Source organism: Ovis aries, chromosome 5 (genome assembly GCF_016772045.2).
Source record: "Ovis aries strain OAR_USU_Benz2616 breed Rambouillet chromosome 5, ARS-UI_Ramb_v3.0, whole genome shotgun sequence".
Classification (NCBI taxonomy): domain Eukaryota; kingdom Metazoa; phylum Chordata; class Mammalia; order Artiodactyla; family Bovidae; genus Ovis; species Ovis aries.
Window position 1 is genome coordinate 13,739,166 of NC_056058.1, and position 14,255 is coordinate 13,753,420.

Genomic DNA, 14,255 nt, shown 5'->3' on the forward strand with positions numbered 1-14,255 from the left:
CTGCTGCTAAGTCGCTTCAGTCCTGTCTGACTCTGTGCGACCCCAGAGACGGCAGTCCACCAGGCTCCCCCGTCCCTGGGATTCTCCAGGCAAGAACACTAGAGTGGGTTGCCATTTCCTTCTCCAATTCATGAAAGTGAAAAGTGAAAGCGAATTTGCTCAGTCGTTTCCGAATCTTAGCGACCCCATGGACTGCAGCCTACCAGGCTCCTCCGTCCATGGTATTTTCCAGGCAAGAGTACTGGAGTGGGGTGCCATTGCCTTCTCTTAATGATAGAGGACCCAGCTAGATTCAGTAGCAGGTGCTTTGAGGAGCCATTAATCTGAGATAGAACATCTATCCATAACTCTAAATGAGACTTAGAGAACAGATCTTCTGTGAAATAGACGTAAAGCAATTCTGATGCTATTGTTGGAATGAATAAGAAATATCTATCTGGTATACAGCTCAAAAACCAGGTGTAATAGCAACTTACTGCTTTCTGTTACTGGAATGAATAAAATGTATCTGGTATACTGTTCAAAAGCCAAGCGTAATAGCAACTGACTATGAGATAAAACCTGAATGCAGATTTCTCTTAGAATCTGTTTGATACTTTAAACCTTTCAGAGAGTTCTTCTCAAGTCTTAGGAGGGTAATGTAGCACTTTGGGGCAAAGATAACAGCCTAGGAGCCCAGCCCTGGAGGCCAAGATGGAGATGATCTCCACAGCCGCCATGACCTTGCCCTTGGTGCTGTGGCAGACACGGGGAGGAAGGTGACCCAGACACTGAGGAGCACCAGCATACTGAAGGTCAGGAAATTGGCTTCACTCAAGGTGTCAGGCAGGTTTCTGGCCAGGAAAGCTGAGGACAAGGTCCCCAGGGCTAAGGAGCCCAGGTAGCCCAGGACATGGTAGAAGGCAGTGACTGAGCCCTGTTGCACAGCATGAGGAGCTCCTTGGGCTCAGAGTGAGTGTCCATCTCAAGGAAAGGGGGAGAGGTTCCCAGCCAGACTCCACAGATAATCACTGGGTCAAGGAGCACATGGGGAAAGACATAGCAGCTCCTGTTAACAGTGATCGTCTCATGGTTCTTCCTGGTTTCCTGGCCTTGAATGCCTGGATCACAGCCAGGGTTTTGGCTAAAACAGTGGCCACAGCCACAGTGAACACAGCTCCAAATGTGATCTGTTGGAGGATGCAGGTGGCTGTGTGGGAATGATTGATGGAGTAAGGAGCAGAGGAAGCACTGGAGGAGGGAGATGAGCAGGACATGGCTGAGAGCCCGGTTATTGGCCTTGACTATGGAAGTGTCTCGGTGCCTCACAAAGACCCACAAAACCACAGCCATGAGGACACAGAAGTAAAGAGCTGTGCAGGCCAGGGACATCCCCAGAGAACCCTCTAAAGCCACAAAGGTCAGGACTTTGGGGAGGCAGCGATTTCTCTTCCTGTTTGGATACTCTTGGTCTGGGCATTGGACACAATGCTGTGCACCTGGGGAAAAAGACTCAGCATTTCATTTTCACGATTCATTTTTATCACATTTTAGTATTGCCACCATTTCTGTGATGTGTGTATTCATCCCCTCTGATGTTACCTTCAAACAAACCAAGTTAAGACTATACCAAGTGACAATGCTTTCAGGGAAAAAAAAAAAAAAAAAAGAATCTTCTAAAGTGGTGGAAATGGGTGTGCTCATTTGTGGTTCAGTTAACAAAGGTACTGATTGTTCCCAACTCTTTACTCTCCCTAGTACATGAGTAAAGTCAAAATTTTAAAATGGTAAGTTTGGTTTTATCCAAATTAAAGTCTTGCGTGTATCAAGGTAAGTATCAAGAAAGTGAAGGCACAGTGGAATAAAAGGGAGAAAATATTTGTACATCTTCATTTGATAGGGGATTAATATCTGGAATCAATCCAGTACTACAAACCCACACAACAAAAATATAACCCAATTAAACTATGAACAAATGATGTTTGTGGACATGTCTCCAAAGAAGATATATAAACAGGTATTGAATACATGAAATTATGCTCAAAACCAATATGTTTTCAAAATGCAAACTAAATCATGAGATAACCCCTTTATAAGATCATGGCATCTGGTCCCATCACTTCATGGGAAATAGATGGGGAAACAGTGGAAACAGTGTCAGACTTTATTTTGGGGGGCTCCCAAATCACTGCACATGGTGATTGCAGCCATGAGATTAAAAGACACTTACTCCTTGGAAGGAAACCAACATTGGAACCAACATTGATAGCATATTCAAAAGCAGAGATATTACTTTGCCAACAAAGGTCTATCTAGTCAAGGCTATGGTTTTTCCAGTAGTCATGTATGGATGTGAGTGTTGGACTGTGAAGAAGGCTGAGCGCTGAAGAATTGATGCTTTTGAACTGTGGTGTTGGAGAAGACTTGAGAGTCCCTTGGACTACAAGGAGATCCAACCAGTCCATTCTAAAGGAGATCAGCCCTGGGTGTTCATTGGAAGGACTGATGCTAAAGCTGAAACTCCAGTACTTTGGCCACCTCATGCGAAGAGTTGACTCATTGGAAAAGACCCTGATACTGGAGGGATTGGGGGCAGGAGGAGAAGGGGACGACAGAGGATGGGATGGCTGGATGGCATCACCGACTCGATGCACATGAGTTTGAGTGAACTCCGGGAGTTGGCGGTGAACAGGGAGGCCTGGCGTGCTGCGATTCATGGGGTCACAAAGAGTCGGACACAACTTAGTAACTGAACTGAACCCCTAGGATGGCTATTCTACAAAATAATAGTTAAAATAACAAATGTCACTAAGGATGTTAAATAATTGGAATTTCATACATTACTGGAAGGAGTATAAAATGGTATAGCTCAAGTGAAAAGCAGTGTCAGTTCTCAAAAAATTACACATAACATTACTGTAAGAATAAGATACCCCCTTCTAAATATCGATATATACCCAAAAGATACGAAGGCAGTACCTTAAGTAGATATTTGTACACTATTCTTACAATAACCTAAAGAAAGGAAGCAGCCCAGATGTCCACTGAAGGACAAATGAAATGATAAAAGGTGGTATCTATATGCAACGAAGCACTATTCAACCTTTTAAAATAATGAAATTGTCTTAACACATGATGCAAAGTGGATGAATCTTGAAAATGTTATGGGAATTGAAATAAGCCAGACCCCCAGAGGAAAGCACTGTATGGTTCTACTCACGAGGTGCCGAGGAATATACAAGTTCTTAGACAAAGGAGGTGGGAGAATGCTCACAAGGGACTTCCAGGGAGTATAGGGGAGTTACTTTTTAATGTCTAAAGAGTTTAATAATGATAAATTTTTGCACATGGATAATGGAAATGATTGCACAGCCATTGAAATGTACTTAATAGCACTGACTTCTACACATAAGACTGATTAAAATGGTAAAATTTATATATATTTATGACAATAAAATGTGTAGATGTAATAATAAATGCATGAATTGAGAAGGGGGTACACAATGACTCTGCCTATGCCCTCGGTCTCCTTTTTAAGAAGAAAGGGCACCCACAGTGAGGAAACTCCATAATAAAGAGAACTCCACAAATTCCCAGAATATAGAAAGGCCACCCCAAACGCAGCAATATAACCAAGATGAAGAGACAGAGGACTACACAGCAGGTAAAGGAACAGGAGAAATGCCCACCAAACCAAACCAAAAAGGAAGAGATAGGGAATCTGCCTGAGAAAGAATTCCAAATATTGATAGTGAAAATGATCCAAAATCTTGAAATAAAAATGGAATCACAGATAAATAGCCTGGAGACAAGGATTGAGAAGATGCAAGAAAGGTTTAACAAGGACCTAGAAGAAATAAAAAAGAGTCAATATATAATGAATAACGCAATAAATGAGATCAGAAACACTCTGGAGGCAACAAATAGTAGAATAACGGAGGCAGAAGATAGGATTAGTGAAATAGAAGATAGAATGGTAGAAATAAATGAATCAGAGAGGAAAAAAGAAAAACAAAAGAAATGAGGACAACCTCAGAGACCTACAGGAAAATATGAAACGCTCCAACATTTGAATTATAGGAGTCCCAGAAGAAGAAGACAAAAAGAAAAACCATGAGAAAATCCTTTAGGAGATAATAGTTGAAAACTTCTCTAAAATGGGGAAGGAAATAATCACCCAAGTCCAAGAAACCCAGAGAGTTCCAAATAGGATAAACCCAAGGCGAAATACCCCAAGACACATATTAATCAAATTAACAAAGATCAAACACAAAGAACAAATATTAAAAGCAGCAAGGGAAAACAACAAATAACACATAAGGGGAGTCCCATAAGGATAACAGCTGATCTTTCAATAGAAACTTCAGGCCAGGAGGGAATGGCAAGACATACTTAAAGTGATGAAAGAAAATAACCTACAGCCCAGATTACTGTACCCAGCAAGGATCTCATTCAAATACGAAGGAGAAATCAAAAGCTTTACAGACAAGCAAAAGCTGAGAGAATTCAGCACCACCAAACCAGCTCTCCAACAAATGCTAAAGGATATTCTCTAGACAGGAAACACAAAAAGGGTGTATAAACCTGAACCCAAAACAATAAAGTAAATGGCAACGGGATCATATTTATCAATAATTACCTTAAACGTAAATGGGTTGAATGCCCCAACCAAAAGGCAAAGACTGGCTGAATGGATACAAAAACAAGACCCCTATATATGCTGCCTACAAGAAACCCACCTCAAAACAAGGGACACATATGGACTGAAAGTGAAGGGCTGGAAAAAGATATATCACGCAAATAGAGACCAAAAGAAAGCAGGAGTGGCAATACTCATATCCAATAAAATAGACTTTAAAACAAAGGCTGTGAAAAGAGACAAAGAAGGCCACTACATAATGATCAAAGGATCAATCCAAGAAGAAGATATAACAATTATAAATATATACGCACCCAACATAGGAGCACTGCAATATGTAAGACAAATGCTAACAAGTATGAAAGGGGAAATTAACAATAACACAATAATAGTGGGAGACTTTAATACCCCACTCACACCTATGGACAGATCAACTAAACAGAAAATTAACAAAGAAACACAAACTTTAAGTGATACAATAGACCAGTTAGACCTAATTGATATCTATAGGACATTTCACCCCAAAACAATGAATTTCACCTTTTTCTCAAGTGCTCACGGAACCTTCTCCAGGATAGATCACATCCTGGGCCATAAATCTAACCTTGATAAATTCAAAAAAATCGAAATCATTCCAAGCATCTTTTCTGACCATAATGTATTAAGATTAGATCTCAATTACAGGAGAAAAACTATTAAAAATTCCAACATATGGAGGCTAAACAACACACTTCTAACCAACAAATCATAGAAAAAATCAAAAAAGAAATCAAAATATGCATAGAAACAAATGAAAATGAAAACACAACAACCCAAAACCTGTGGGACACTATAAAAGCAGTGCTAAGAGGAAAGTTCATAGCAATACAGGCATACCTCAAGAAACAAGAAAAAGTCAAATAAATAACCTAACTCTACACCTAAAGCAACTAGAAAAGGAAGAAATGGAGAACCCCAGAGTTAGTAGAAGGAAAGAAATCTTAAAAATTAGGGCAGAATAAAATGCAAAAGAAACAAAAGAGACCATAGCAAAAATCAACAAAGCCAAAAGCTGGTTCTTTGAAAGGATAAATAAAATTGACAAACCACTAGCCAGACTTATCAAGAAACAAAGGGAGAAAAATCAAATCAATAAAATTAGAAATGAAAATGGAGCGATCACAACAGACAACACAGAAATACAAAGGATCATAAGAGACTACTATCAGCAATTATATGCCAATAAAATGGACAACGTGGAAGAAATGGACAAATTCTTAGAAAAGTACAACTTCCCAAAAGTGAGCCAGGAAGAAATAGAAAATCTTAACAGGCCCATCACAAGCATGGAAATCGAAACTGTAATCAGAAATCTTCCAGCAAACAAAAGCCCAGGTCCAGATGGCTTCACAGCTGAATTCTACCAAAAATGTAGAGAAGAGCTAACACCTATCCTACTCAAACTTTTCCAGAAAATTGCAGAGGAAGGTAAACTTCCAAACTCATTCTATGAGGCCACCGTCACCCTAATACCAAAACCTGACAAAGATGCCACAAAAAAAGAAAACTACAGGCCAATATCACTGATGAACATAGATGCAAAAATCCTCAACAAAATTCTAGCATTCAGAATCCAATAACACATTAAAAAGATCATACACCATGACCAAGTGGGCTTTATCCCAGGGATACAAGGATTCTTCAATATCCACAAATTAATCAATGTAATTCACATTAACAAATTGAAAAATAAAAGCCATATGATTATCTCAATAGATGCAGAGAAGGCCTTTGACAAAATTCAACATCCATTTATGATAAAAACTCTCCAGAAAGCAGGAATAGAAGGAACATACCTCAACATAATAAAAGCTATATATGACAAACCCACAGCAAACATTATCCTCAATGGTGAAAAATTGAAAGCATTTCTCCTAAAGTCAGGAACAAGACAAGGGTGCCCACTTTCACCACTACTATTCAACATTGTTCTGAAGTTTTGGCCACAGCAATCAGAGCAGAAAAAGAAATAAAAGTAATCCAGATTGGAAAAGAAGAAGTAAAACTCTCACTGTTTGCAGATGACATAATCCTCTACATAGAAAACCCAAAAGACTCCACCAGAAAACTACTAGAGCTAATCAATGAATATAGTAAAGTTGCAGGATATAAAATCAACACACAGAAATCCCTTGCATTCCTATGCACTAATAATGAGAAAGTAGAAAAAGAAATTAAGGAAACAATTCCATTCACCATTGCAATGAAAAGAATAAAATACTTAGGAATATATCTACCTAAAGAAACTAAAGACCTGTATATAGAAAACTATAAAACACTGATGAAAGAAATCAAAGAGGACACTAATAGATGGAGAAATATACCATGTTCATGGATCGGAAGAACCAATATAGTGAAAATGAGTATACTACCCAAAGCAATCTACAGATTCAATGCAATCCCTATCAAGCTACCAGCGGTATTTTTCAGAGAACTAGAACAAATAATTTCACTATTTGTATGGAAATACAAAAAACCTCGAATAGCCAAAGCAATCTTGAGAAAGAAGAATGGAACTGGAGGAATCAACCTGCCTGACTTCAGGCTCTACTACAAAGCCACAGTCATCAAGACAGTATGGTACTGGCACAAAGACAGAAATATAGATCAATGGAACAAAATAGAAAGCCCAGAGATAAATCCACACACATATGGATACCTTATCTTTGACAAAGGAGGCAAGAATATACATTGGAGAAAAGACAATCTCTTTAACAAGTGGTGCTGGGAAAACTGGTCAACCACTTGTAAAAGAATGAAACTAGATCACTTTCTAACACCACACTCAAAAATAAACTCAAAATGGATTAAAGATCTAAATGTAAGACCAGAAACTATAAAACTCCTAGAGGAGAACATAGGCAAAACACTCTGACATAAATCACAGCAGGATCCTCTATGATCCACCTCCCAGAATACTGGAAATAAAAGCAAAAAAACAAATGGGATCTAATTAAAATTAAAAGCTTCTGCACAACAAAGGAAACTATAAGCAAGGTGAAAAGACAGTCTTCTGAATGGGAGAAAATAATAACAAATGAAGCAAATGACAAACAACTGATCTCAAAAATATACAAGCAACTTATGCAGCTCAATTCCAGAAAAATAAACGACCCAGTCAAAAAATGGGCCCAAGAACTAAATAGACATTTCTCCAAAGAAGACATACGGATAGATAACAAACACATGAAAAGATGCTCAACAGCACTCATTATTAGAGAAATGCAAATCAAGACCACAATGAACTACTACTTCACACCAGTCAGAATGGCTGCGATCCAAAAGTCTACAAGCAATAAATGCTGGAGAGGGTGTGGAGAAAAGGGAACCCTCTTACACTGTTGGTGGGAATGCAAACTAGTACAGCCACTATGGAAAACAGTGTGGAGATTCCTTAAAAAACTGGAAATAGAACTGCCTTATGACCCAGCAATCCCACCGCTGGGCATACACACCGAGGAAACCAGAATAGAAAGAGACACATGTACCCCAATGTTCATCACAGCACTGTTTATAATAGCCAGGACATGGAAACAACCTAGATGTCCATCAGCAGATGAATGGATAAGAAAGCTGTGGTACATATACACAACGGAGTATTACTCAGCTGTTAAAAAGAATACATTTGAATCAGTTCTAATGAGATGGATGAAACTGGAGCCGATTATACGGAGTGAAGTAAGCCAGAAAGAAAAACACCAATACAGTATACTAACACATATGTATGGAATTTAGAAAGATGGTAATGATGACCCTGTATGCAAGACAGCAAAAGAGACACAGATGTGTAGAGCAGACTTTTGGACTCTGAGGGAGAGGGAGAGGGTGGGATGATTTGGGAGAATGGCATTGAAACATGTATACTATCACGTAAGAAACAAACCGCCAGTCTATGTTCGAAGCAGGATGCAGGATGCTTGGGGCTGGTGCACAGGAATAATCCGGAGGGATGATGTGGGGTGGGAGGTGGGAGGGGGGTTCATGTTTGGGAATGCATGTATGCCCGTGGCAGATTCATGTCAATGTATGCCAAAACCAATACAGTATTGTAAAGTAAAATAAAGTAAAGATAAAAATTAAAAAAAAAAAAAGAAGAAAGGGGAAAGTGATGAAGTTATCATTGGGTGATTAAATTTTTATACCCGTGTGGTTGGAAATGTGTCTCTCTGGACAAAAAACACAAGTAAAGCAGCACATTGGCCTTCCTTGTAGAATTTTTCTGAATCCTGAGTTGTAGCTCTGGCTACACACAGATTTTGGTATCTGAAAGAAAAAATTGGGAATCACTGGTCACAGTTTTGCATGTTCTTAGCTGCTAACACAGGAAATCTGCAGTTCTCCCAGGAGAAGAAAGGCTATTTCATCTTGTTACATCTCTCTGTCTCCTACCAGCCCCTACCTTGTGATATTAACTAGACATCTATGTGTGGGACCCTAGGGTTATTCACTTCTTTCTTTCTTCTTAACTATTAACAGAGACAACCAAATTTTTACAAAATTATTCCTTTTATTTCATAATTCCTGGCACCATATCTTGTTTTTCTCCTATATAACCACTTCAGTCCAAATTCTATCCATGCAAATATCTATGTGGTCATGATACTGAGATTTTATATGTAGAGAAATATTTTACTATGCTTTCACACTTAGCTGGGTAGAAGATTGCAGGTAAGAGAACCTATTCATGTGAGAAGTAGACACACTATGAAAAGTATCTTTAAAAAGTAAGTGTAATGTAAAACAGATAGCCAATGGGAATTTGCTGTATGACTCAGGGAACTCAAACTGGGGCTCTGTAAAAACCTAGAGGGGTGGTGGGGGGAAGAAGATTGAAGAAGGAGGGGATATATATATACCAATGCCTGACTCATGTTGATGTTTGGCAGAAACCAACCTATACTGTAAAATAATTATCCTTCAGTTTATGACTTTTTTTAAAGAAAAAAATTTATATGTATATATAAAGTGTTGGCCAGGAAGAGTTGACTATGAATGCGTGTTACAAAGCACAGATTTTTACTAACCCACTTCTGGGGTCCAGACTCAGCTCTGGCACTGGCTTGTCAGAAAATTAGCAACATATTAAAGGTACAAAGCATTATTATTTTATAAATCAAACAAAAAAGTACCAGGGATTTTTTATCTGTGCAAAAATTAAAGGAAACTATGGCCAATACTTTGGGTAACTAAGTAGAATGAAGACTGATGATCAGTTCAGTTCAGTTGCTCAGTCGTGTCCGACTATTTGTGACCCCATGGACTGCAGCATGCCAAGCTTCCCTGTCCATCACCAACTCCCAGAGTTTACTCAGACTCATGTCCATCGAGTCTGTGATGCCATCCAATCATCTCATCCTCTGTCATCCCCTTCTCCCACCTTCAGTCTTTCCCAGCATCAGGGTCTTTTCCAATGAGTCAGTTCTTCGTATCAGGTGACCAAAGCTTTGGAGTTTCAGCTTCAGCATCAGTCCTTCCAATGTATATTCAGGACTGATTTCCTTTAGGATGGACTGGTTGGATCTCCTTACAGTCCAAGGGACTCTCAAGAGTCTTCTCCAATAGCACAGGTCAAAGCATCAGTTCTTCGGTGCTCAGCCTTCTTTATAGCCCAACTCTCACATCCATACATGACTACTGGAAAAACTGTAGCTTTGACTAGACGGACCATTGTTGGCAAAGTGATGTCTCTGCTTTTGAGTATGCTGTCTAGGTTGATGATCAAGGGGTATGCAAAAAAAAAAAAAGGAAAATGTAAATGGTATCTAAAAAGAGATATTTCATATCCAAAACTTGAATTTATCTAAACAGAAGTAGGACCTGTACCATATATTATTAAGGTTCAGGATATCCGATACATCCACTACCTTTATTCATTTCACTCACGCAACTTCTGCATGAATAAATACACTCAAATTTAAAATAATCACATTTATCTTTTCTGCGAAGAAAACAACACTAATTAGAAAAGATATACAGTGCCCTTGTATTCATTGTATCATTAGTTTCCATAGCCAATATATGGAAGTAACCCAAGTGCCCATCAATGCATGAATTGATGAAGAAAGTATGATATGTGTGTATATATATATATACACACACACTGGAATATTATTCTATCATAATAAAGAATGAAATCTTACCATTTGTGGCAACATGGGGACCTAGGAGGTATTATGCTAAATGTAATAACTTAGACAGAAAAAGACAACTGCATGATTTCACATGTATGTTTAACAAACGAATAAATGACCATCAAAACAAAAAAACCAGACTCACAGATACAGGAAACAAAAAGGTGGTTGCCAAAGGGGAAGAAGCTGGGGGGAAAACAGAAACAGGTGGGGAAGATTAGAAGGGACAAACTTCCAGTTGCAAAATAAATGTCATGGGTATGAGATGTACAGTCTGAGGAATATAGTCACCAGCTCTGCAATATCTTTGTATGGTGATATATCCAAACTATAGTGGTGACCATTTTTAAAGCTATAGAAAGAATCACGATATTATGTAACAAGAACTAAAAAAGGGAAAGTAACATAGTTCGATAAGCCACATATTCAAAAACAAACTCATAAGAGAGTTCAGATTTGTGGTTACCAGCGGCAGGTTGAGGGGTGCAATTGGATGAAGACTGTTAAAAGATACAAACTTTCAGTTATAAGAAAATTAAGTCCTAGGGATGTACTGTACAACACAGCAAAATAATTAACACTGTTGTACATGAAAGTTGTTAAAAGAGTAAATCCTAAATGTTCTCATCACAAGGAAAAAAATTCTTTTCTTTGATTATGTATCTACATGAGATGATGGATGTTCACTAACCTTATGGAGGTAACTATTTCATGATGTATATAACCCAAATCATTATGCTGTACCCCTTAAAATACAGTGCTGTATGTCATTTCTATCTCAATAAAACTGGCTGGAAGAAGAAATAATAAGCACCTATACAAATCTGCTCCTGCTAGACATTGGCTCAGAACACCTGTAGGCTACATAGTATAAAATCAAGATTTTGCAATCAAAGGGTGAGTTTAGTGCTGACTTAATGGGTGCACGCATAATTTCATATGAGGACTCTGGTAGTTTTACAATGTGTACATCTCATCTTGAAAAGTTCTCATACCTCTTTAAATCCAATAGGCCATTCTATCATCTCTTCCTTGATCACCAAGCATTGATCATATAGACTATTGGAGCCAAACTCTCCCTCTTTAATCAGGAGCCCAAGATCACCTGGAAAACTCACAGCATTCAGGATATCGTACTGCACCACATGACTTCTTTTCTCTTCCAAGGACATGTGCTCCCCAGGACTGTTTCTAAATTGAATTTTATACAGGAATGGGTAAAGTTAGAGGAGAAAGATTGGGAAATGGAAAACGTATTCAAATTAGAGATGGAAGGGCTACACTTACAAAGCAAGCACTTCCCCACCTCCCCAAACTCAAGCTTTCTTGTTGGTAGAAGCTGAGTTTTGTTTGGGTGTTTATCATCTCTTGGACTCTAGTGACATGAAATTTTCCTCATCCTGAAAACAAGGAGAGAAGGAATTGAATACAGTCCAGACACTGTTCAAAGCCTTGCCTTTGCTATAAGCTTTGGTAAACTTGACCCATAAAGTTTGCTTGTGGCTTCTGGAAGGAAATGCCTGTATTCTCATAAAGGTACAACATGGAAGTTTTTTCCCTCATCCTGCAGTTGGATGTTTTTGATCAAGAATATGACTGTCTGACAGGATTCCCTGGTGGCTCAGACGGTAAAGAATCTGTATACAATGCAGGAGACCAGGGTTCAATCCCTGGGTAGGGAAGATCCCCTGGAGAAGGGAATGTCAACCCACTTCAGTATTCTTGCCTGGAGAATCCCCTGGACTGAAGAGCCTGGTGGGCTACAGTCCATGGGGTTGCAAAGAGTAGGACATGACTGAGCGACTAACACACACAACACGTGGGACTTGGCTAGACAAGAGGCTGAATTCTAAGCTAATTGGTCAAGTTGCCATTCAAAATGCAGTCCAGTTCTGAAAGTAGTGTTGTCATCTTTGATGCTTTTGAACTGTGGTGCTGGAGAAGACTTTGAGAGTCCCTTGGACTGCAAGGAGATCAAACCACTCAATCCTAAAGGAAATCGTCCTGAATATACATTGGAAGGATTGATGCTGAAGCTGAAACTCCAATACTTTGGCCACCTGGGGTGAAGAACTGACTCATTGGAAAAGACCCTGATGCTGGGAAAGATTGAAGGCAGGAAGAGAAGGGGAGGACAGAGGATGAAATGGTTGGATGGCATCGCCAACCTGATGGACATGTGTTTCAACAAGCTCCAGGAAATAGTGAAGAACAGGGAAGCCTAGTATGCTGCAGTCTGTGGGGTTGCAGAGTTAGACACGACTGAGTGACTGAACTGACTGAAGTGATGACTGTCTGATGACAATAGGTGAAACATGCTCCCTATGGGAGAAAAGTAAAATCTACAACTCATAGAGCATTAATGGAATTGTCGATTTAGGCTTTTAATCCTTGAACCGCAGGAGCTTCTGTCACTTTGTTGTGGGAAATAGTGAAGGCTTTAATTTTTGAGGTGCAATTCACGTAACATATGACTCACCATTTCAAAGGAGACAAGTTAGTGGGTCTCAGGACGTATGGAATGTTGTGCAATCATCAGCACTGTCTAATGCCAGAATATTTTCATCATCGCAAAAAACCCTTGGAGGTTAAATGGTCACTCCCCATTTCTCCCTGAACACAATCCCTGCCAGTCATTACTCTACGTTCTGTCTGCAGATCTGCCTGTTCCTGACATTTTTTATGGAAGAAATTGTATAATATTTCCCCTTTTGTGTCTGGTTTCTTTCACTTAGCATAATGTTTTTAAAGCTTGTATGTATACCAATGATTATTTTCTTGTAATGACTGAATCTTGCTTCATTGCTTATCCATTTATCCTTTGGAGAACTAAAATGTATCCAAATTGTAAAGGAAGAGGTAAAACTGTCTATTTGAAGATGAAATGATACACTACGCAGAGCCATGAATCCTCCACGCAGAAATCCTCAAAACTAATAGATGAATTCAGCAAGAGTGCAAGATACACTATTAACATGCAGAAATCTGATGCATTTGTTTATGCTATTATGAAGTATCAGAAAGACAAAGTGAAAGAAAATGCATCCCATTTACATGGAATCGAGAAAGATGGTGCTGATGAATTCATTTGCAGGGCAGCAATGGATTTCCGGGAGAAATATCAATAACCTCAGATATGCAGATGACACCACCCTTACAGCAGAAAGTGAAGAGGAGCTAAAAAGCCGCTTGATGAAACCGAAAAAGGAGAGTGAAAAAGTTGGCTTAAAGCTCAACATTCAGAAAACGAAGATCATGGCATCTGGTCCCATCACTTCATGGCAAATAGATGGGGAAACAGTGGAAACAGTGTCAGACTTTATTTTTTTGGGCTCCAAAATCACTGCAGATGGTGACTGCAACCATGAAATTAAAAGACGCTTACTCCTTGGAAGGAAAGTTACGACTAACATAGATAGCATATTGAAAAGCAGAGACATTACTTTGCCAACAAAGGTCCATCTAGT

The 14,255-nt window shown here is 39.1% G+C and overlaps 1 pseudogene; it reads right to left on the reverse strand.

Moving 5' to 3' along the window:
* Window positions 1-547: 547 nt before the first annotated feature.
* LOC105609457 (vomeronasal type-2 receptor 116-like) lies at window positions 548-11,960 on the reverse strand (annotated as a pseudogene).
* Window positions 11,961-14,255: the final 2,295 nt, after the last annotated feature.